A 21,075-nucleotide genomic window follows, 5' to 3' on the forward strand; every position below is an offset into this window, starting at 1 on the left:
GAAGAGTGCTTTTTGCAAACATAAGAATGACAGCAGATGTATATATCTGAATAACATGTCTGCGATAGTGATTTAAGCACAATATTCTTCTAAGCATGTAATAAAACGCTGGTCTTGGTGCTCATTTTACAGAAGAAATCATATATGCTAATTAGTAGGAAACGGAGAGGGTCCCAGGGGCCGGACCTTTCACTCGTATTCCCTTATAGCGACATACCCCTCTTTGCAGCAGTGTGAACCTCTGGGATTGAATATGTAGCCACTGTGTTCACATGTGCATTTCTCGAGATTCTATGTGGCCACTGAGCGCCACACCCCAGGGCGCCATTAGCCCCTACCATGCTAGCTGGGGGGGAGTCTTTCAAGGGCTCCACTGAGCTGGCATAGTGGAATAAGGGCCAGCAGGCTTAATAACAATAGGGTGCTGTTGTCAGCACCCTATTGTTATTAAATGCGCCCCACCGCGGCAGATGCATTTACTAACAAAAGAGCGCCATTATCCCCCCATCACGCCAGGTCGGAGGAAGGCCGGCCCTGGGAGTGAGCAGAGGGAAGGGAAAGAGAGAGAGGGTGAGAGAGAGAGAGGGAGAGAAAGAGAGAGGGGAAGAGAGAGAGAGATAGAAAGAGAGAGAGGGTGAGAGAGATGGGAAGGGAGAGAGGATGAGAGAGGGGGGAAGAGAGAGAGAGATAGAAAGAGAGAGAGGGTGAGAGAGAGAGGGGAAGAGAGAGAGACGGAGAGAGGGGTGGTCAGATGACAGCAGGTGGGAACGTGAAATGGAAGCTGTCTGCGGAGTGCCTGTTGCCTGTTTCACGCTGTGCTATACCTGCAGCGCTTTGTTATGGCTTCCATCTCTTAACACGCCCTGTTCATGCCTTGCTGCGCCACTTTATGATTTGCTGCTATGTGTGGTTTCAGGATTGTCTGCGCCCCTCACCAACCTGCCCATGGGGGTCTCTACTCGCTACTTCCCCAGCACTAACACACTGGCAACACACTCTAGGCACTTGCCCATACCCCCAGCAGACGCCAAACCGAATACTACACCTCCCCAAACAACTCAGTTATTGCAATACCTGTCCTGGCACCACAGACACGCACCACTCCCGCCTGGACGGACTCATATGGTTCTCATGACAGGACACCCAGGAACAGACCCTCGCCAGAGCTCAGGTTACTTCCGGTCTGCGTGACTCTCTCTTGCATATCCGCCAGAGCGCCTGGAAGCTCCTGTGCAAATGGCAGCGCCGGTGTGCCTAAGATATGGGGGGCTGAGATAGACTGTCCAGACTTGCTAGCTTCAGAAATGGGTACAGAGAAGGTAAGATATGTCGGGGTTCACCTGGGGCTGTTGGCATCCAGCTCCTTACTACTCTCATTGGGAGAAGGTGCCTAGTTCCTTATGTAGCGCTTGGATAGGCGCTAGGTTATCACACCAGGAAGCTCTCTATGGCGCCCAGGAGTGCATTCACTATGGTAGGTGCCAGGTTCTCAATGCCCGCCAGCGCAGGTGGTGTGCGCCTTGAGACCCGGGGGCTGGAGGATGGTAGCGCGCTGCCCGACCCACGCTCCATGTAACCCCAGCCCGGCCCTTTGCGCCTCACGGTGGGCTTATCGCCCCTCCGGATAAGCATGGGTTTGCGCTTCGTCTTTTGGATGTCTCAGGGAGAGGGCGAGAAATTCCGAAAATTGCTAATCCTGTGAGTTTAAACAGCTGTCTGCGCCCCCCGCAGGAGGTTCACCCCTCACCCCGCCCAGGGAAGTGAACCAAGGCAACAGGCTCCACCTCGCAACTCTTCGAGGATGGGCGTGACGAGCCCCAGCAATACATAGGCTCGACGGGCGGAATAGGTGCTCACTGAAAGCGCACGGGTGCTGCCCATAACTCCCCCACGGCGTGCGCCTGACGCTGCCTTACCCCTCGCCCATGGGAAGGAAAGTAACCAGCACTGGGTGGCAGAAGGATGGTCGCGCCGCCTTGTTTTTCTGGGCACACACTGTGTTCTGAGGCTCTCTTGTGTTCCACGGGGAAAGCCATCAGACCTGAGAGGTGGGAGAAAAGCCTTGTCATTTTGGGCACACAGCATATTTGGAGACTCTCTTGTATTCCACTGGAGGGGGTGGGGGTATTTAGTACTGGGGTAGAGGGCAGGCCTCCCAGCCTGGTCATCTTGAGCACACACTATGTTCGGATGCACGCTTGTGTTCCACGGGAGGGGGAAGCAATCAGACCCGAGAGCTAGGAGAATGGCAGCAAGGCCTTGTAATCTTGGACACAGACTATATTCTGAGGAATTGTTGTGTTCCATGGGGAAATCAATCAGCGATGGAAGGTGGGGCAATGGCCGCAAAGCCTTGTGATCTTGGGCATACAGTATGTTTTGGAGGCTCTTTTGTGTTGCATGGGGAAAGCAATCAGCGATGGAAGGTGGGGCAATGGCCGCAAAGCCTTGTGATCTTGGACACAGACTATATTCTGAGGAATTGTTGTGTTCCATGGGGAAAGCAATCAGCGATGGAAGGTGGGGCAATGGCCGCAAAGCCTTGTGATCTTGGGCATACAGTATGTTTTGGAGGCTCTTTTGTGTTGCATGGGGAAAGCAATCAGCGATGGAAGGTGGGGCAATGGCCGCAAAGCCTTGTGATCTTGGACACAGACTATATTCTGAGGAATTGTTGTGTTCCATGGGGAAAGCAATCAGCGATGGAAGGTGGGGCAATGGCCGCAAAGCCTTGTGATCTTGGGCATACAGTATGTTTTGGAGGCTCTTTTGTGTTGCATGGGGAAAGCAATCAGCGATGGAAGGTGGGGCAATGGCCGCAAAGCCTTGTGATCTTGGACACAGACTATATTCTGAGGAATTGTTGTGTTCCATGGGGAAAGCAATCAGCGATGGAAGGTGGGGCAATGGCCGCAAAGCCTTGTGATCTTGGGCATACAGTATGTTTTGGAGGCTCTTTTGTGTTGCATGGGGAAAGCAATCCGATCTGAGAGGTGTGAGAATGGGCGCAAAGCCTTATCATCTTGAGCACAAAGTATGCACTGAGGTGGTCATGTGTTGTATTGCGGGAATAATCAGCACTGCAAGGTAGAGGATGGCATGCCACCTTGTCATCTTGGACACACAGTATATCCTGGGGTACTCTTGTTTTACACGCAGGATGCAGTCAGCGCAGGGCTAGTGGGATTGTTGCGCAGCTTTGTGGTCTTGGGCACACATTATATTCTGAGATTCTGAGTCACGCTTGTGTTCTATGGAAGGCATTCAGCCCTCGGGAGGCAGAGGGATGGGCGCATAGACGTGTGATCTTGGGCATATTCTACACATAATGTGCTTTTGGATTTTATATAAAGCGTCGCAGAGCATGCCGCCGCCAAACGGTCCACGATTCTTGTAGTCCCTCCATGTTACATTCCATGTATTTCTTTACTGAGGGCCTGATCTCCGACTGATAAAACTACAAAAATAAAACCTAAAATATATGCAACCTCGAGTCTTAAGGCTTGTAACTCATCCCGGAACTCTTGAATCGCTTCCATGGTGTCAGGAAGTTGGAGGCGTCTGGGTCGTGATGATGTCTCCCCAGCCTTGGCCCTTGGTGACTTGTCCAGAATGGTGCAGGAAGAATGTGTGGCGTGAGAAGCTGTCTCTCAGCCACCTCTCATAAATACCAGAGAGGGAAGAAAGGAGAACAACTCCCTGCACCACGGGATAGCGTCCCCGGATATTCGGAGTGCAGGAACAGCGCCGAGAGGCTGGCCGGGGAAGCCACAGAGTGCTGAGTTGCTGAAGACGGATGGAACAGCACAAGGTCCAACTCGGTTCCAGAAGATGATATCAGGAACAGGCAGAACAGGAGGTGTCAGGCAAGGAAAACTTCAGATATTATCCAAGGACCAACTCTGTTCAATCTCAATGGTGCCCAGCAACACATCGCCTCGGCCGCATCAGGGGACGACTTGCTGAAGTTAAAGACCAAAGACTAGGTCCATGTTTCTCTAAGAATTTACAGACGCCAATTGTCTTGCACTTATTACTTACTCAAGACAAAAAACTTTGTTATTGATGGTTCAAGGTTTTCCCCTTTTTTCAGTTTTTTTCATTTGTTCATTTCTCTGTATTTGTCAAGTTTTTTGCCACAAATATGTTTGTTTTCTGTTCCTTTCTCAAATGCATTTCTAAAAATGAGAAAATGAATGTATTTTGACGAACGATGTACCTTAAAAAACACCTATACATCTTCTTGTAAAATCAATTGCATAGAAGATGTTTTTCCCTAAAAAATATAAAAAAAGAAAATTAAAAAAATGTTGCAATTCAAGGGCCTCTTTTGCTCATCTTTTTAGAATACCCTCTGACAGCTAGCCAAGTAACAAAGCTGATGTCAAATCCTATTTTGCATGCAAAATAATCACCCTTTACCAAAATGTATAGGCAAAGAGACCTAAAGACAAGTGGCAGGACGCCTCCCTACTCGTTCCATGTACTATTAGCTCTTAAGTCCTTCCACTTATTCATGAGCTTACCCTTCAGTTATACAAGTTTAAGATATAGCAACTGCTATACTAGGGTTTTACAAACTAATATTTCGGAATTAGTTTTCCAATCCAATCAATTCTTTGACCATAGCTTGCCTAATACTCACTTGCTGACCTGTACACTCCATCTCCAGAATGGAACAAGTCTTAAGTTTCTCTGAAGAAGAAACTTCAGATATTATCCAAGGACCAACTCTGTTCAATCTCAATGGTGCCCAGCAACACATCGCCTCGGCCGCATCAGGGGACGACTTGCTGAAGTTAAAGACCAAAGACTAGGTCCCTGTTTCTCTAAGAATTTACAGACGCCAATTGTCTTGCACTTATTACTTACTCAAGACAAAAAACTTTGTTATTGATGGTTCAAGGTTTTCCCCTTTTTTTCAGTTTTTTTCATTTGTTCATTTCTCTGTATTTGTCAAGTTTTTTGCCACAAATATGTTTGTTTTCTGTTCCTTTCTCAAATGAATTTCTAAAAATGAGAAAATGAATGTATTTTGACGAACGATGTACCTTAAAAAACACCTATACATCTTCTTGTAAAATCAATTGCATAGAAGATGTTGTGCAGTTACTAGCACTAAGTAATCCTTTTTCCCTAAAAAATATAAAAAAAGAAAATTAAAAAAATGTTGCAATTCAAGGGCCTCTTTTGCTCATCTTTTTAGAATACCCTCTGACAGCTAGCCAAGTAACAAAGCTGATGTCAAATCCTATTTTGCATGCAAAATAATCACCCTTTACCAAAATGTATAGGTAAAGAGACCTAAAGACAAGTGGCAGGACGCCTCCCTACACGTTCCATGTCAGGCAAGGACGGCAGGAACCAGGGGGAACAAGCGGGACACCAGCAGAAGGGAGGAGAGAGTAGCGGAAAGGAGAGAAGACAGGCTCACAAGAAGATCTCAAGTGGCCAGACTGGATAACAGAGAGAAGGCAAGGAGCAAATGCAAATACGGAGCACATTCAGACGCGTCCGTTCTGTGTAGGGGCAGAGTTTAAATGCACAAATGCCGCAGGTGACGCTGCCATGTTTCCCCATGATGCTAATGGACCTACGCATGCGCAAGAGACCAGTGCTGTGTCTCCACGCATGCCCGCAGGAAGCAACATGGCGGCGCCCTGTGCTAGGATGCCGGGGAAATGCTGCGCCGGATTCCTTTCTCCGGCAACTGATGCCCGAGACCCCTTACTACCCTCCTGCAGCCGAGACGCCACTGCGGGTAAAACTGCCAGGTAGGTAACCCCGGGCCGCGGCAGTGACAGGTCTGGGACCTGACACTTTGAAACTCCTGTTTGTCTGCAACAATGAAAACCCAAAATTGTCCCTTAGGATACACTTCTTTCTTCTTCCTATTGGCTTTGGCATTATAGGTTGCATCAGCTACAGAGGAACCATTACAAGCAGTATGCTTCCCCTTCCCCAACCTTGCCTTAACCTCTTGGTATTCTGCGAGCCAGGATTGTTTACCTAGTAGCTTTGTTGGTCGTCTCACTTGGCTTCAGGTAATGCTTGCACACACTTGACTTGGACTTTGGCTTCGGGAAAGGCTGGTTTCACCTCTGATTGGAGAAACACCTTGTTTACTCTTGGCTTGGGCAATGCTTGATCTCTACGACTTGTAATGATTCTGTTCAACCACTTAGCTTCTATTGTTGTCTATTTAATTGCTCGAGTATAGATTCAGAGGTGGCTCTTCCTCTCAGAATCTTTATTAAGCACACGCAGCCATTCCTTGTATGTGTTTTCACAAAAATAAAGTTCAATAATAAAGTTTCACTGCGTTACTTTCTGACGCGTGCAAAAGAAAGTGTATTCGCTTAGACGCGAGTGCTACATTTAAAGTGTTCCATTGTTAAACAATCACTGGTCGGTTTAGCATCTCTTTTGCTCTTACGTGAGTGATTGTATTTCTGGATACTGTTGCGGGCAGTGCTCAGGCAAGGAATCAGAATGCTCGGTTAGACTCACTGGCTTCCGTATTCCTTCTCTTGCGTGCTGCAGAACTTCTGTGACTTCTAGCTTCTCTTTGGACCCACAGCCTCCCTTTTTGAGGGTGTGTTCGGGCCTGCCATGCAATTAAGGAGTCCTTCTCACTCCTGAGACCCACGGCTTCACAACACCTTCTGGCCACAGTCTCTGACACACTTCCTGCTGCCAATCTCTGCAATTAGTTTCACATGGGGAAGAGCAGTTTTTCTTCATGCCTTCCGTTGCGCAACCTCTGCACTTCAGAGTTTGGGCGAACAGGACCCTCTCAGGACAAGCAGGTGAAATCCCAGCATCCCTTTGTCTCCGCCACTTCGCCCTGGATTGCCAACACTGTGCTGTCTTCCTTCTGCTTTTACTGCTTACATGCCAGCCACAGCTCTGCCTCAATCTCATGGCCTGCACCTGAGGGTGCCTTTTAAAGCTCTCGGCGCCCTTCAGGTATAGGCTGTTAGGCTTAATTGCCTGACTACTGCTACAGCATTGCTCTTCAATGCTCTTCTTTATCCCAGTACCTGGGGGATTATGGGACTTGCAGTCCCAAACAGCAAAATTGGGTTTCTCTGTCCATTTCTTATTTTTAAAGGCACCCTTGTTTCCCTTAAAGGAGAAGGCAAGGGATTTAAGACAACATTTACAGATTACCAAAAGGTTTCTTCCTCCTCAGGATTTATAAAGATTTCACATCAACTTGACTCACAGCCACAATGTTAATATGAGGTTCATATACATTGTAACGACAATAAGCCATTACACATTTTGTTGTTTCCAAAAAGTTTCTCCCTTTTACGTTAAAATACTGTTTCTCGTCCCACCACGGGATCTTCTCACCACCCTGTGCCTTGCCTCCTCCAAGGTGATCCTCCCGCAGTACACCAACTCCAAGGTCAGGAAGGGTCTGCCTTTCCCTGGCCACCTGCGAGGAGACTTTAGGCATGGGTTTAGTGAGGGATCCGTAGGATTCATAACAATATGTTTTTTAAATCACACAAATAAACATAAGTGCACACACACATAAACACACATGCACACAGACACATACACACATACACACACACATGGACAATGTGTACTAACCATACATGTATGAACGGTAAAAGTCCTACAGACCAAAAGTGACACATACTAGTATGCGTTTAAAATGTAAAATACAAGTCATGCTCTACTTTGATGTGTTTGCTTGTGTATATGATACATTAAGGAACTATCTATTAGGTTCATGTAGATACTAAAAAATATACATCTCCATACAATTTATGTGTTGTGCCATCTACGCATGGTAGACACATCGCTTGTACACCTTACACCCCACACTGTAGTACCACACACACACACTATGTGCTTTTACATTACACTCAGAGTTACATTTTCACTTGTGACTGAATTTCACACTTGCCCTCAATATATGTACATCTCATATACAAACTGGGCACAGAGCGAAGGCCCAGGGAAAAGGCCACATCCAGAGCTCTCGTCTGCTCTGCTGCGAGAGAAGGATCAGCTGCTGCCCCGAGGATCCCCCCCCACCAGCATCCGAAATCGCACCGGAGTGCATCCGCCCATACAGCCGTGCATCAGCACCCACGGCATCTGCTGCAAACCACGAGGAGCTCGGCCCCTCCAAAATGGCCGCCTATGCTGCCATAGCAACCACCATCAACAACAGAGATGGCCGCCGCATCATCACCGCCGCGGCCCGAGCATCCAATAGGCCCGTGGAGCCTACCAGCCCCCCCCCTACTGCTTTAAAAGTAGGTGGAGGCGACCGACAGGCGAAGCCACAGGGCGAAGGCCCAGGGAAAAGGCCACATCCAGAGCTCTCGTCTGCTCTGCTGCGAGAGAAGGATCAGCTGCTGCCCCGAGGATCCCCCCCACCAGCATCCGAAATCGCACCGGAGTGCATCCGCCCATACAGCCGTGCATCAGCACCCACGGCATCTGCTGCAAACCACGAGGAGCTCGGCCCCTCCAAAATGGCCGCCTACGCTGCCATAGCAACCACCATCAACAACAGAGATGGCCGCCGCATCATCACCGCCGCGGCCCGAGCATCCAATAGGCCCGTGGAGCCTACCAGCCCCTCCCCTACTGCTTTAAAAGTAGGTGGAGGCGACCGACAGGCGAAGCCACAGGGCGAAGGCCCAGGGAAAAGGCCACATCCAGAGCTCTCGTCTGCTCTGCTGCGAGAGAAGGATCAGCTGCTGCCCCGAGGATCCCCCCCACCAGCATCCGAATTCGCACCGGAGTGCATCCGCCCATACAGCCGTGCATCAGCACCCACGGCATCTGCTGCAAACCACGAGGAGCTCGGCCCCTCCAAAATGGCCGCCTACACTGCCATAGCAACCACCATCAACAACAGAGATGGCCGCCGCATCATCACCGCCGCGGCCCGAGCATCCAATAGGCCCGTGGAGCCTACCAGCCCCTCCCCTACTGCTTTAAAAGTAGGTGGAGGCGACCGACAGACGACGCCACAGGGCGAAGGCCCAGGGAAAAGGCCACATCCAGAGCTCTCGTCTGCTCTGCTGCGAGAGAAGGATCAGCTGCTGCCCCGAGGATCCCCCCCACCAGCATCCGAAATCGCACCGGAGTGCATCCGCCCATACAGCCGTGCATCAGCACCCACGGCATCTGCTGCAAACCACGAGGCGCTCGGCCCCTCCAAAATGGCCGCCTACGCTGCCATAGCAACCACCATCAACAACAGAGATGGCCGCCGCATCATCACCGCCGCGGCCCGAGCATCCAATAGGCCCGTGGAGCCTACCAGCCCCTCCCCTACTGCTTTAAAAGTAGGTGGAGGCGACCGACAGGCGAAGCCACAGGGCGAAGGCCCAGGGAAAAGGCCACATCCAGAGCTCTCGTCTGCTCTCTGCTGCTCGAAGGTGCGGATACCGACCAAAGGTAAGACCCCCCCCTTTAATTGGTCCCCGCACCGCTAATAAGCAGGCTATCACGCCTACGAGCCCGCACAGCAGCCCCGCCCGCCTGCATGGTCCCCCTCTCCTATCTCTGCAGAAACGACCGCCTCTGCACGAGGATATCTCTCCCTTCAGCCGCACTGCATGTCCCAAACACCCTCTGGTCACCGCCCCGGTACTGCCAGCCTGTCTCCTCCGCTGTGCACGCAATGCAATACAGGCATCAACCATGCCCCCCTGCAGGTCGCCGGTTTTCAGAAGCAACCCCCATCACGAAACCCACTACCCCCATCCGGGCCAAAACTGTACCTGCTGCCATCAAGACCACCGCTGCTGTATCTACCGGTGCAATTTGCGATATGAACGCAAAGCACGCCTCATGTACTGCCTCCACTGAATGTAACTCGAGGCATGATGCATACACCAACACACTTGTTATGTATGTTACAGCCATGGCCACTGATGCTACTGTGATTCCACTTGCTATGTGTGATTTAGGTGCGCCCAGCACTGCCTCTGCTGCTGCCACTGTTGCTACTGTGATGCGTGATTTAGGTGCGCCCAGCACTGCCTCTGCTGCTGCCACTGTTGCTACTGTGATGTGTGATTTAGGTGCGCCCAGCACTGCCTCTGCTGCTGCCACTGTTGCTACTGTGATGCGTGATTTAGGTGCGCCCAGCACTGCCTCTGCTGCTGCCACTGTTGCTACTGTGATGTGTGATTTAGGTGCGCCCAGCACTGCCTCTGCTGCTGCCACTGTTGCTACTGTGATGCGTGATTTAGGTGCGCCCAGCACTGCCTCTGCTGCTGCCACTGTTGCTACTGTGATGTGTGATTTAGGTGCGCCCAGCACTGCCTCTGCTGCTGCCACTGTTGCTACTGTGATGTGTGATTTAGGTGCGCCCAGCACTGCCTCTGCTGCTGCCACTGTTGCTACTGTGATGTGTGATTTAGGTGCGCCCAGCACTGTCTCTACTGCTGCCACTGACGATATTGGTAAACCACTTGGTATGTGCGCCCCCACCACTGCTAGCGTATCGACCCTAAGCAAACCATCAATACTCAAATGCGCCCTCATCAATGCGCGCTCCCTCCCGGCACACGCCCTAGATATCCACGACCTCATATGCAACTCCAACCTTGATCTACTATTTATCTGCAAAACATGGCTCCATGAAGCCGCAGGCCCTGCTCTAGCCATTGCCCTACCCGATGGTTATACAATTTTCAGGCAAGACCGCAATACACAAAAAGGAGGGGGGGTCGCACTGATAGCCAAACAATCCATCCCTATCAGAAAGATACAAGGAGACCCCTCACACAGTTGTGACTACATGCTCGTCAAAATCAACCCCTCACCTAGCTGCACCATCACCGCCCACCTCACATACCGCCCACCAGGACCGGCGGGAGAATTCCAAGAAGCGCTCTTACACACCATCAGCAACAACCTCAAGAAAACCACCATGTCCATCCTCCTGGGTGACATGAACCTCGGGCTCAATGACCCCTCAGACAGGAATGCCACCTCGTTCAACAACGCCCTCACAACACTTGGATTCGAACAAGAGGTGTTAAAACCAACACACAACAAAGGCCGCATACTGGATTGGATCACCCAACACAACTGTCAGATATCGACGCCCATCATTGACCCCATTCCCTGGTCGGACCACTCCATCATCCACTTCAATATCAACTATTCTAGAACTCCACCCACCGCTCACCAAGCTCTGCTGCCTGCCCTCACGAGGAGCACCAAGCAACTAACCAAGGAAAGACTATCTCCCCACCTCCTGGTTCCCGAACTCAAACACCCTTTCACCAACAACCCAGACACTCTCGCAGAAACCTACAACGCCATTATCACCAAGGCCATAGATACCATTGCTCCCTTGGCACTTAGGAAAGCTAAACCCACCAAAAAAACTAACTCTTGGTTCACTCAGGATCTCCTGAAATTACGCTCACAAAAACGACTAGCTCTCAAAGCCTGGCAAACGAACCCCACTGAGATCACTAAACAAGCCTTTAAAGACACCGCCAAACAATACAAATCCACCATCATTGCTGCCAAAGCCAACTCCTTCAATACCAGGATCGCCAACGCTAAATCCGGATCCAGAGAAATCTTCGCTATCTTCAGAGAATTGGAGTCCCCAAATCCCCCCCCTAACCCCTTGAATAAAGACAAAGAATGGTGCAATGACATCCAAGAAGCCATGCTCAACAAACTGAATACTCTGCAAGATAAAATCATCACTCACCAAAAAGCCTTATCGCAACAACTATCCAACCTACACCAGAACACCGCCCCTTCCGGAATCCCAGCCTTCTCGTTCCAGGAGATGACAGAAGAGGAAGTCCGAACCATACTCAACGCCATCAAACCCTCCAACTGTAAAGGCGACTCATGTCCTGCCCAGCTCATCAAGGATAGCGCACCTTCACTAGTACCGTTCTTCACAGCCTTCATCAATACCTCGTTCAGATCCAACCAAGTGCCATCCTGCCTCAAAGAAGCTTGGGTCCGCCCATTACTGAAAAAACCTACACTAGACCCCAAGGTACCAGGGAACTACAGGCCCATCACAACAGTTCCATTCCTTCTCAAAATCCTGGATAAAGCTGCATACATCCAAGTTCAAAACTACCTAGAAACGCATCACCTACTTGGTCTCCGGCAATCTGGCTTCCGGCCAAACCATGGCACAGAAACAGCACTACTGGACCTCAAGAACCAAATCGATGACCTAAGAGACGTAGGCAAACCAGCTCTCCTACTTCTACTAGACCTTTCGGCGGCATTCGACCTGGTCAATCATGACACCCTCTGCCACCACCTCTCTACAGCGGGCAACTTCTCACCAGAAGCCACCGCCTGGATAGCATCCTTCCTCAAGGGCAGAGAAATGAAAGTCTTCTCGGACACAGCCTGCGCCCAGTCACATCTCATTAAATGCGGTGTCCCGCAGGGATCCTGCATATCTCCTACTCTGTACAACCTTTTCACAAGGGCACTATTTGAATACCTCGATGCAATGGGCATCACATACACAAACTACGCGGACGACACACAAGTCCTCATCCCTCTCACCGGAGACTATGAAGCCGACCAAAAAACCCTCATCTCCATCTACACCACCATCCAAACCTGGATGGCTGAGAATTGGCTCTGCCTCAACAGCGAAAAAACAGAGTTACTCATCATCGGATCACCTGCCACAATCAATAAAATGGGGTCCCAATATGACTCCTTCATCATCGACAACTGCTGCATCTCGGTCTCCAAAACAGTCAAAACCCTTGGAGTCTACCTGGACTCCAACCTCACCATGGACAGACAGGTCAACGCAATCTCTTCAGCAGCAGCCTACCACTCAAAACTTATCACCGCAGCAAGGCCCTTCCTTTCGCAGGAAAACTCCCTCACCATCGCAAGAGCTATCATAGGATCCCGCCTAGACTACTGCAATGCACTCCTACTAGGCACTTCAGCCAAAAACATTAAAAAACTTCAAACGGTGCAGAACAATGCCCTCAGAGCAGCAACAGGAATCTCGAAAAGAGACCACATTTCAGCCACCAGAAAATCCGTCCACTGGCTTCCAGTTAAGGAACGAATCCTTTTCAAATCACTGGCACTCACCCACAAATGCCGACATGACACAGCGCCACGCTACCTTGCGCAGAGATTCTCTGATCCCCCCTCCAACAGACCAACTAGATCTAGCCACACCAACCGCCTAGCAAGTCCAAAAAGCCTCAGAACCAGAGCAGGTGGCACTAGCTTCCCAGTCCTCGCCGCCACCAACTGGAACTTATTACCCGCCGAGATTAGAGGTATCAAATCCCACCTGTGCTTCAGGAAAGCAATAAAAACGATGCTGTTTGTATAAACCCCTCTTGGGCCCTGTCAATTGTATAACCGATGTAATGTCAAACGTCCTTTTTTTCCCAGGCTAGGGGTAGATACGATCTCGCTGTAACCTCCTCTATCTACCCCTCCTTGTACTGAAACTAAGTCATTATCTTGCAACAGCGCCCCGATGCCTCTGGGCTGTGTGGCGCTTTACAAATGTAAAAATAAAATAAAATAAAAATACCTGTGAAAGTACAAAATTAACATGTACACATACATTATGCAACACACTGTTATGCCACTTGGTCTTTCGCCATGTACTCTTATGCCACACACTCTTACCTCATAAAATTATACACACATACAAACTATACATAAAACATGCAGTCAAATGCTCTGCGCAAAATGCATGTACATTGCACACACAAAGTGTACATGTACGTGTCGAAGAGCAAACTGAACATGTACATGTACATGACATGACACACTGTTACTTCACATGGCATTACACCAGTCATTTAATGTAATGTACTACATTTATAGAGCGCAGACTAAGGCCCAAGGGCATCTAGGCGTTGGAAAGTGCTACAGCATCGTAAAGAAGGTTAAAAAGATGGTTTTTCAGCACTTTGCAGAACTGAAGATAGTCTCCAATATCATGCAGTGAGCCCAGAAGGTTCTTCCACAGGGTGGGGGTAAGAACCAAGAAAGAACGGCCACCCAACCAAGCTCTCTGATATTGTGGCACTCTTAATAGCACTTGGGAGAGGATAAACGCAGGCACCTAGTGGGTTGGTGGTACTCCAGTTTATTTTTCAAATAGGTTGCCCCAGTGTTGTGAAGAGCACAGTGAGTAATACATAAGGTCTTAAACTCAATTCTGGCCTTCAAGTCAATGGAGCTGCTGCAACATGTTTGCAGAAGAGGTGAGTCCTGGCGTGTTTAAGGCCAACCTTGATTTAGAATTCTGAAGCACTTGCAGCTGCTGCAAATGATATAGAGGCTGTCCCAGGTAGACCACATTACAGTAATCCAATGATCCTAAATTGCTGAGGTGACCACCTTAGTATGATAGTCAGGAGGAAGAAAAGGGAGAATCTTTCGTAGCACTTTTAATTTTACAAAGCCAGAGTTTCAGACTGCCAATATCTGAGCATCACAAGAGCCCGTAGGGAGGAGCCAGACACCAGGACTTTTCACTGAGGCACTGGGGGTGGGGCAAGGGCCCAGAACTCAGAGCTCCAAGTGGCTTTAGTTGTCTGGGAACCAAACACAAGGACTTGAGTTTTTTCCCTGGTGAGTTTCATCCAGTTCGATGCCATCCAATTTCCTATGGCTGACACAGGCAATCTCTCAGCTTGAGGGGGCAGGGGTAGTAGGGGGGGATCAGGTGAAGGTGAGTCAAGATGAAACACAAGTTGGGTATCGTCCACATAAGTATAAAAGTGAACTCCAAACTTTGAATTGAGGTCAGCCAGCGGTCGCACTTAGCGATTAAACAAAACCGGAGACAATGCTGACTCTTGGGGCACACCACAAGGAAGGGTGGAAGAAGGAGATACACAGGCCTCAAAGGAGAAAGTCTGTGTATGCTCGGCAAGGAAGGAAGCAAACCATGCCAGTGGGACACCCAAAATCCCAACCTGTTCAGGCGGCTAAGGAGAATGCCATGATCCACAGTATCAAAGGACGTAGAGAGGTCGAGAAGGATCAACACTACACTCCTCGACAATCCAGAAGCATGGCTCAGTCATCCATGAGTGAAATCATGACAGACTCTGTGCACATCAAAGGCCTACAACCCAATTGGTAGGGATGTAAACAATCATTAGTTTCCAAGAACCAAGAAAGAGACAGCGTGATTATGTCCTGCATGAGTTTAATTAAAGCCTGCAATATGGATATCGGCCGATAGTTACCCACTACATAAGGATCAAGTTGGGGCTTTTTTAAAAGAGGCGTAATCAGCGTGCGCTTCAACTGGGCCACACACTGTTACACCATACACTGTTACCTTGTACAGTAATACACTCATACGCCATATACATACAGTTATCAGCCATTGAACATCATATATGGATCACACTTACAAGCATGAATCTCTGCAATGATGTACATATATGTAAATGACCACGGGGATAATCTGTGCTGTATAGTCTTGACAGTCTTGTGGTTGGAGTATTGGGGCACCATAACTTTGCTGGAGTTTGCTAAACACACCTCAATGCTCCAACCACAACACTGTCAAGACTACACTGCACTGATGATCCCTAATAAGAGTGAAACCAGGTATGTATCTGCCTACAGGCTTGAGGATGTCTGTCTTAGGGTGATAAAGCTATGTATAAAGTAGCACTGACCTGTAAGACACACACTATTTTCTCGAGCAAAAGGCTTGCATGTGGGCTAATTTCCAAACCCACAATACCTTGCTGATGTGGCACTAAACTGGAGGTGAACTTCCAGCGGTGGTCACTAGGTGGCGCTGTGGTATGTTTGACTTGTCTTAAATTGATTATTCTACTTTCACATTTCAGGTGAAAGGTTTTTTTTCAACCCAACATAACTTTGCTTGTGTTTGCTACACACATAGACACACACACGCACACATGCACACGTGCCTTTTAGGGCTCTGAAATGTGTGAAATAAAATATTTCTATCCTTGTTTGAGGGCTGGAAATGAAAGTTTGATAGCGTGGTTTAAAGCGCATCGGTCACACTTAAAAAAAGCATGACAGGGTCAGAAATTACGTTGTCATGAATTGCGAAAGCCCTGCGCCTGCTCCCAACAGGCACAGGCAGATGTTTTAAAGCGCATCCCATTTTTAAATTTGTGATGCACTTTTAAATGTGCAGAAACACCCCCTGATTTGTGGAAATGCACAAATGTGTGAAAAGGGGTGTCTGTATGAGCTCATCCAAGATGCCTTTTGTGAATTGGGCAGCTTATTTTTTGGCGTAAGTGATGAGATGTGTTCGCGCATCTCATCACTTGCACCAAGACAGGTTTTGAGAACCTGTCCCATTGTCTCACCAGCACAAAGCATAGTTCAAAGGGTCTCGGGCAAAAATAAACCATTATGTTTGTTTCTTAATGATTTAATAATGGAAAAGCCTCAAAATATTTAAACAAGCAAACAATTAGAATTAGGAAAAATGGTAAAGTGTCACTTTTTAGGCAGAAAGGCAGATTTACTCTGCCATGGTGAATACATTAGAATAGCTACTTGCGTCTTGCCCATTCAGTCCAGTCTTGTGGTTCATCTCTGCCTATGAGCTCTGTGTTTCAGCTTCTGCTACTAGCCCTGTGGACCAGCTTCTGCCTGCCAGCTTTGCCCAGGTATGCATTTCTTTTTATATGTGTTTTCCTACTTGGATGAGTGCAGTGTAATATTTTTCATATCTATTGGATGTGTACATATACCCCTTTCCCTTATTATTGCCACTTTCAATTTACATTGTGTTCCTTCCCTAACGCACCTGCCTGTGATAAGAGCGTTATGGCTGCCTCAAAACATAATGCTTCTCACTTTTACAATGATGTACATGAGGGGAGGGCACGAATCCTGAGTGACATGTTAACCTGTCCATCACCAGAGCGAGAGGGGTAGTGGCTTCTGGTCTACTCCACTACAAAGAAAGACATATTCAAAGAAATATAAAAAGTGATTTTACGTCACAGTAAATCTGATGCTGCAGTATGCAGTTCATTCATTTTAAATAACATGTGTTTCATTGAAAAAAATGCATCAAACTCACGTTGTGAAAATGATATCAGCATGTTTATGAAAGGTAATATTAATACAAACCGAGCACATTTCTAAATGAATAAAAACAATCCAATGCTTTGCAAAAATTCCTTGTCTCCTTTGTGATAGCCAGGGCCTAATTTTATTTTTGATTCTGCTTGCATTACAAAATACAATTAAGGATGCCGAGTGCATTGGCAGACAGAGATACAGAGAAAGGTAAAAAGAGCAGATGGCTTGTTCAGAAGTGCAGGCTATGGCAAGATTTCCTTGTGAACAAATATGACCACTGCTTTTCATAGCAAAGAGCAGCCATTAAGTCTGTGTATTCAGTGTATTGCAATAATAATGTGTATCAAATCCAATAGCAAATCATTTACCAATGTCTGGGTGCCTGTGTGCTACAATTACAGTGTGTACAAAGCAATAGTAAAAAATAGTTAATACGTTCAGGCTTAAATAGCGTGCCTTGGGTTGTAAAGCATTCAACACAGGTTTATGCAGACAATATGCAAAACTCCTTATATCTCTCCTGTTATCCCTCCCTCTGTCTCATACCACTTCTTTCTTCTCCCTCCCCTTCTCCCTTTCTCTATCCCACTTTCTAGCTCAACCTCACTCTGTTTCTCTCTTCCTCTCCCTCTACACATGCATTGTGGGCCTTGCTAAGCTCCCTTACTCTCTCATTCTCAGTATGCCACTCCTATCTCTCGTTCTGTTTATATCACCCTCCCACTCTTTGTCCCTCGCCCCCCTCTCACTCACTCCCTGTAATTCTCTGTCTTGCTCCCTTTCTCCTGCTTGCTCCCTCTCCATCTCTCTCACTCACTTACTTTCTTTATCCCTTCCTGTTAATTTGTCTTTGCTTTAATTTGAGAGCCTCGCTGAGCTCCCCTGTTCTGTCTGACGGCGTCCATGGATGAGAGGGATGGAGAGGTTGGGAGTTGGAGTATGGCTATAGCTGTGTGTAATCTTTCCTTTCATGGGGCATATGGTAAGGAGCCTCACTGACTTTTAGAAAGGAGGGGCTGATAGGGGAAACCAGAACTGTAAATCGGGAGATCCTTGCACAGTTGGGGAGCCTCATTAACTTTTAGAAGGGGAGAGCCTTAGAGCGGAAGCCGTATCTCAGGGTAAAGATATGTGTGAGTGCCAGTAAGTGTACATGAGGGTACGCACATTGCGAGCCCCCATTGCGTAGACATCCATAAAGAAATATATATTTAGTATAAGGGATACAAATAAGTAACAGTGTTCAGTATTGCTTATCAATCCGAACCTGAAAATGCATTGCAGTGTAATTTTGAAATCCCAAGCAGGCAAATGCAGAATACACTGGGGAGATAGCTTCTTTCCCTGCAACTCAAGTAGCTGCATTTCCCTGAGAGCCACACATAAAGGATTGCTCATTTTGTAATTAATCACTGAAAGACTTTTCCCTGACCACTTCTCCAGGGACTGTGTGCCCAATAAATGAGTACAGTGGTATGTGGCTCGCACTTCTCAAGTCAATGGACACTAGGTGGAGACACGTGGTATTTAGTTCACTTAAATTGATAATGTAATGTAGTAAATGGATAGATTTCATATTTCTCTTGTCTAACCCATTTTTAAGCATTACAAATGTGAGTGAATGGGAGTTTTGTTTGATTATCAGTAGCTGAGTTGGTTTAATCGGCACCATCAATTCATAATAAAGGCCATTGCACTTCTACAGGCACTTTTGATTCATGTCAAGTGATATTGATTAATTGTGATCCATTTTGTTTGAGTGAGCGGAAGCCTGAGAAGAAACAGGTGGCAGTTGAATGTGGACACCAGAATTACACAATGGGCAGAGAGAAATGAGGAACCAGCAATTCCTTTCCTTGACCCAGCAGTGTCACCAGAATGACAAGACTTAAAGTCTCCCCTGTTCTTCTATCATCACCGAAACCACCAACAATGACCCAACGCTTCAAGTGAACCCAAGCATCGTCTACAAATTGACAGAAACAGCCAAAGATTCCAAAAAAAAGAGGATGCAGCATTCAGATCGTCTTGAGGAAGGCATCCAAGTGAAACCAAAAAGAATTCCTATCTGCAACATTGGGTCACATCTTTAATAGTAGACCCCTATACGACTAGTGAGCACTGCTAAGCATCCAGACCAGTATCCCGTTCAACCAATCGAAGCTGCCTCATTTCTCCCATTGCTTCCTATGCAAGACTGTCTCCGGGACGAGCTAATGCAAGCACTAGGATATCCCCGGGTATAAATTGCCAAACGTGTACCCTAAAGACTCGTTTGAGCTTTGATGGAGGAGGCCAGTCTCAGTGGCAGGGAATCACTGCCTTCTTAACTTTTCACAGGGGCGTTCATGGGAGGAGATACACTGAATAACCAATGAACGTTGCCAAACCTTCTGCTGACCACACATGGTTGCTTTTGGGCATGTCCGAGCACTTTTCTTACTGCTATTTTTGACCTTTTTGCTAACAAAATAGCTCTTAATATCTTCATTCAGGTCTAGCAATGAGGGCCCACCCCACCTGAACTGTGGATATCCACGCAGAGTATGCAGGCTGTGTGTTGCTTTCAGGTGTTGTTATCCTGGGGTGTTAATTTTGAACATAACATTACATGACATATGATATATGATATACGCCCTGAGTAATGGCATTGGAGGAATTACTTCACAGTCTGCACATGCACTGATATTTGACTCTTTACAGTAAATGTCAAAGGTCATTGCCCCATACAATCACAGCCACATTTACTTATTACTCATTCATTTATAAAATATCGTCACATTGACTGTTTTTTCCTCCATCCGGACACTCTTCGCCTCCCTAGTTGCCACTCCACAGGTCTACTTCCCCCATAACCTATATCTCTCCTCTTCCCCAGGGGTATGCAACCTTTGTCAAGTCAGATGTTTTGTACTACAAAAGAAAATGTTACAAAATCGCACTGTGAAACCTAGGCCTTTTCCCCACTATACAGGACTCTCGGGCTTAGGTGTGTTTTTTCCAGTATTTAAAAATAAAAACTGCACTGTGAAACTCAGGCCTTTTCCCCACCATACAGGACTATTAGACTTAGGTGTGTTTTTCACTGGTATTAAAAAAAAAGCACTGTGAAAGTATTAAAATTGCATTGTGAAACCTAGGCCTTTTCCCCACTATACAGGACTCTCAGACTTGTGTTTTTCCCCAGTTTTTGCATTTGAAAGTAGTGCCGTCCTGTGGTTTTGCCCCCTAGTAAAGCATTGATCTAGCAAAATTTTACCTTTATCTAAGCTCCTGTCGTCTTGTCCAATTGTCTACTTGTCTTGTCTCTCTCTGTTTTGTCTGCTTGAGCCCCACCCTGTGTCCTTCCCGAGTGTTCTCCTCACCCCTTGCCCCCACTCCTTCCCACTCTCTTCCTCTTCTCTCCTTACCTACTCGATGGTGCTCTCTGTCTCTCCTATCTTTTCTAACACAATTCTCTATTGACTATACTTCTCTCCTCACTAAATCTGGTAGGAAGAAGTTTAAAAAGGACATCCTGGTCTCCAACCCAGGCCTCTCTATCACTGACACATATACCAGCACTTCCTCCAGGCAAACCCTCACCGACATCCTCTTTGTCGTTCCCTTGCCTGACCTATGGACTCTACATATGGTCTCTGTGCTCTCTCCTTTCTCTTCTTCTCCCATTAATGGTGGCACATGGTGGGAGGCACTCCTGGCCTCCTTCCACTCCTCTAAGGTCATCATTAATGTTTACTTGAATGGTACCGTCTTGGTCCACGGCCCTCAAGCCAACCTTCTCCTCTTTGATAGATGCTTCCTGCGCCTCATCAATTTCCTTTCTTCTCCTGCTGTCCCCTCTCTTCCCTCCACAACTTCCTTGCCTCTCACTGCTGTCCCATCCTTTGCTACCTTTTTCGCTCACCCCACTTCAGTCAAGAGGACCCCACACAAAAAATGACTCAGACAGTTGGTAAAGTAAGGAGGTTTATTCATCCATCTTTCGCGAAAGGGCCA

Source organism: Ambystoma mexicanum, chromosome 13 (assembly GCF_040938575.1).
Source record: "Ambystoma mexicanum isolate Mex_15411 chromosome 13, UKY_AmexF1_1, whole genome shotgun sequence".
Lineage (NCBI taxonomy): Eukaryota > Metazoa > Chordata > Amphibia > Caudata > Ambystomatidae > Ambystoma > Ambystoma mexicanum.